This window comes from Alnus glutinosa, chromosome 9, assembly GCF_958979055.1.
Source record: "Alnus glutinosa chromosome 9, dhAlnGlut1.1, whole genome shotgun sequence".
Taxonomy (NCBI): Eukaryota; Viridiplantae; Streptophyta; class Magnoliopsida; order Fagales; family Betulaceae; genus Alnus; species Alnus glutinosa.
In genome coordinates, this window is record NC_084894.1 from 17,113,179 (window position 1) to 17,118,299 (window position 5,121).

Here is a 5,121-nt window from a genome sequence, read left to right on the forward strand (position 1 = left end):
AAGATCAATTACTATGGTCCACAGAGCAAACTGCTAAGATACCAAGCTATAATGTCATTCCCTAAATTCAATGGCGAAATGGAGAATTTACACAATAATCCATGAGACGCTACTTCTAAATTCTTAAACAATCATCGCAGCGGAAAAACATGTAATAATTTTTGTCTTTGAATTGACTACATAAACATTTCCAATAAACTAATCAGAGCTTCTAAAATCATTGCTCAATATCATTACATCTCAAATTACAATTATAATGTACAAGTCACTACAATATAAAGAGAGACTGACTCAAGTCAAGTCAGTGTCTTACTAAACAGCATCACAAAGGAATCTCTTCTATGACCACTAAGCTCGCACACGATCTACTGCACATGATACCTAAACCTGCAACAACAAAAACATCTACACGGTTGTGGTGTTAGCCGTAATGAGCCGACATTTCTTTCTTTCTACCATACATTTACAATAACAGCTACCGTAGTATAGTACTTCCTTTTAAAACATTTTGTAGCTGATAAGATAAACAATGGCGTTTTATAAACTAGTGAAATCATACTATGTAGTAGTGAACATATATACATGTTCCAATCTCTCACTTGGAAGCACATACATATTAAATCATCCATAACATATTATTTACACGTAAATGTGAATATATATATACAGGGGCGGAGGCACGTTAGAGGTTGGGGGGTCCATGGCCCCCTCAAGAAATTTCAAAGCTTTTAATTTTATTATTATTATTATTATTACTATTTTTGTTTTAGGGTTAAACATCTATGCCCGCCCCCTCCCCAAAAAAGAAAATGGAATTCAAGCCCCCCTTAAAAAATAAATAAATTAATTAAAAACCCAGCAACATGCAGAATATATTAAATTAGAAAGAAAAAAAAAACACGCAAACGCAACAAAAATAAAAAAAAAATAAAAAAATCAACAGTCAGCAGATCCTCTCCAACACAGCAACCCAATGTCAATCAAAAAATCACACTGCACAAGAAAAAAATGGACAAAATTTACTTTACAACAACTCTCAAATTTCTCTCCCTCAATCTCACACTATCATTCAATCCCAAGAAAAAAGGAAAAAAGAAAAAAAGAAAGAAAGAAAGAAAAAGTAGTGCCTGAAAATACCGTGAGGCAAAAGAACTAAGTCTAAGAAGAATGGCTTTGGAAACACCATGAGATCCACGATCTGGCTGTGCATCCACCATCGGCCATCCTTCCACCGGTCCACCCACCACCACCAACAGTCAACACTCATCACCGTGAGGCGGGACTTATCTGCTCTTACTTCTCTGTAGGCTCTAAATTTCTAATATGATTTTGCTTTGAAATTTGGGGCTTTTCTAAATGAAAAATCCAACTGAGTGTTCACTGTGTTACTCTGTAGTCTGTGTTTGATTCTGTGATTTCTTTGAGATGGTGTGAGGTGAGCCGTGAGGTTGAAGACAAATAGACAATGAAGATTGAAGAGAAAACTAAGGCACAGACAAAGGGAGGGGAGGCACGAGGTTGAAGAGAGAAATAAGAAGATAAGGACAGGACAATATTCAAAGTCTGTAGAAGATAAGGAGGAAGACCGAACAAGCCACAACTAATGAACAGATGAGGTGCTCAGGGGTGTCAGGATGAGGGGCCGTGGGGTGGGGGAAAGAATTAACTCAATAGTGAATAATCTCAATTGAAGCTTTGTTCTTCAAAAAAAAAAGAAAATTACAAGCTTTGAATGTCCTTGACTCTCGACTTCTTGAGATTAGAAGATGGCATATGGGGATTGGGCCATTGGGGGGCGTGGGTAGGAGTGTGTAGATGGTGGGACCGTGGCTGATGGGAGAGAGAAATGAGAATTGAGGAGGGTGGTAAAAATTGAAATGAAACTTTGTCAAATGTGATTATGTGAGGAAATAACCAATTAACCAAATATGTCTTGCTATATACGTCTTTGATTGATAGAATTTTTATATTTGTTTTTATATCGTAACATTTTTTTTTCAGTATTTAGTAAGGATATAATTCTCAAGAAGCTTACAAAATAAATACACAAAAAAAAAAAAAAAAGAAGGAGGAAACTAGGTATGTCTTTTTCAGTAAAAGTACTAATTAAAATGTAACACTTTGATTTTATATGGAAAAAAAACTCATCCAAATTAGATTGGACTTTTTTTTATTATTCTATTAAATTAATATTTGTCTTTAAAATAAGTAATCAATTTAGAAGACAATTTGAAAGATAACTTCTTCTTCTTCTTTTTTCTTTTTTAATTTTGTTCCATCTTTTCTTCTTCTAATTTATTATTTGTTTTTATTGGTTTGCAGCATTCAGCTAGTACATTATTGTCTTTGGTTTATTTTCAAGAAATCCCTCAAGCTCAAGATAACATTGATTCACTTAATTAAAGGTACTCATTTTTCTTAGACCTTATTAACTGTGTGCATAGTTTATTTGTCAAGTAGTTTATACTTTTCTGTGTATGTTATTTTGGCTAGATTAAGATTTTTAATAGTTACTAACTTACTTTGATTATTGTAATTTTTTTTTTCTAATTTGATGGGTTTGATTTGGTTAATTATTCGTTGCTTTTTCGCTTATTAATGCTAATAAGAACTATTATAAGTAAAAAAATAATCTAAGTTTCTAATAAAGATCTTATATTTCTAGCAATTTTTCGGTTTATTTATCAATCTTTAAACTTTTCTTACAGCTTAGAAAAATATAAGCAAACCAAAAATTTTTTAAGAAAAAATATGCGAGTCATTCGGAGGTTGATAGTGATATACCTTTAAAGAGACCATTAGCAACAAATCTTAAAGCTTTTGTATACAGTTATAACTTATGATTTAGTATGAAGTTAAGTTTAAGACTTGTTTGCTTTTATTTTACAAGCACGCACACATATAGAGGGACTATATATTTATTTATTTAGGTTCGGCTCCCCACGAAAAAATTCCTAGCTCTGCCCATATATATATATATGTGTGTGTGTGTGTGTGTGTTCCAATCTCCCGCTTGGAATCACATATATATGAACCCATCTACATTATGCATATAAGTGTATCATATAGCTCAGCTACACTTGTATACAAGCTGAAAAACGAAATTGACTTCTAAAAATAAAGTGTGTGCATAAGTGTCAACAAAAATTAAAGCACAACGGAAAGTAAATGACACACAGATTTTTGTTGACGAAGTGGAAACTCAGTTAAGAGAAAAACCACTCCGGGACAGCCAAACCCAGGAATTCCACTATTCAGAAGACAAAGCTAGATACAAGACAGTACCACTCACATGTACCGATGCAGTAGTCGTACCTTGATCTCTGACGTGTAACCCAACACGAACGCTTCCCAACCAGGTTCACCTACCTAAAGGGGTCTTCAATGGAACTCCTTACCTTAGAGCCGACCTCTAAGGTAGACTTCGGTTTACAGCACAGCACACTTGAAAAACGGCTTCAGAGAAAATATCACGTCTCTGAGCTCTAATGGAATTCACACCGAATTCTTGTAGCTCTAAGTGCCCAGGGGCCCCTATTTATAGGCTGGGGGTCAGAATGGGCGTCAGGCAAAATATGCCTGGGAGCCGTCCGAACGGTGAACCATGGCCGTCCGGACGGACAACTGTGCGACAGGATTTTCTTAAATTTTCGCAGAGAAATCTTTCCTGTATAAGAACATCGTCCGGACAGGATGGCTCGATCGTCTGGACGGACGCACGTCCGCTGCAAGTAATTTCTATAACAGGCTTCGCGCGTCTGGACCATGGGGCAGGAGCGTCCGGACGGCTAAACTTCAACACGCAATTTCCATATCTGATGCGCGTGCGTCCGGACCATGAGGGGGAGACGTCCAGACGGTTGAAGTCGAATCGGCAATTACCATATACGATGCACCAGCGTCCGGACCACAGCTGTCAGATGTCTGGACAGTTCATTTTGAACTGCGATTCTTGCCTTACAGAGATACGCGTCCGGACGGGATACCACATTGTCTAGGCGGTTGATTGATCTTCCCTTTCTTGAACTTGGAAAAAATCAATGAACCGTTCGAGAACTGATAGGCGTCCGGACGTGCTGCTGAAACGTCCGGACGGAGCAAGCTGGCACAGAAGCTTCTCGATACAATGTAGGTGTCCAGACGGAAGAAGCACGTCGTCCGGACAGATGATGCTCGTCTGTTTGATGTCCGGACGGAATGACACGTCGTTCAGACGGATGGAACAGTAGACAGATGGGCGTCCGGACGGGATGACACATCGTCCGGACGGCTGACAGGGAACTTGAAATTCTTTTGACTCGCAGGCAGAATCTTCTGACATCACTCTGAAAGTGGAATCCATGTTTACCGCATCATTATACATAAGTGATTTTGTCCAAACACAGAATAAGGCCAAAATATTAACACAAGCTTTCCACAACTTCGGAGAAATACATGCATATAGACGTATCTAAGCATGGAAACGAATGACTTCATAACTTGGCTATACTCATGCACAAATACTCCAAAACTTTGAGGAATACTAGCATACTAGCATATAAAAGCACGAAACAAAACATTACCATATAAATATGACAATACTCAGCTGTACACATGCACACGTACTCCACAACTTCAGAGAATATAAGCATACAAGCATATCTAAGCATAGAAACAAACGATGTCATAACTTAGTTATACTCACATGCAAGTATTCCACAACTTCAAAGAACACAAGCATATAAACACATCCAAGCATAAAGTCTTATAAATCATCATATGCAAACTAGTCGTAATAATAGACATATGTTCTGTTCCATTCAAACTCGTAGGCACATTGATACGTCTAGTATGAAATACCACATAAATTATCATTATAAATTTTCATAAACTTATGCCATACATATCATCATATTAAAAGGCAACTTCAGCTCATATTATTTACGATGAGGGCAACTTCAACTCCTATACTTTCACTATGGAGACAACTTCGGCTCCCTTTACATTCATTATGGAGATAACTTTAGCTCCCTTTACATTATATTATGGAAGCAACTTCGTCTCCTTAATCTCTTTATACCTAATCATGCTCATGCTTCATGCTATAAAACAATCATACTTTTGCTTTCATGTTCATGCATC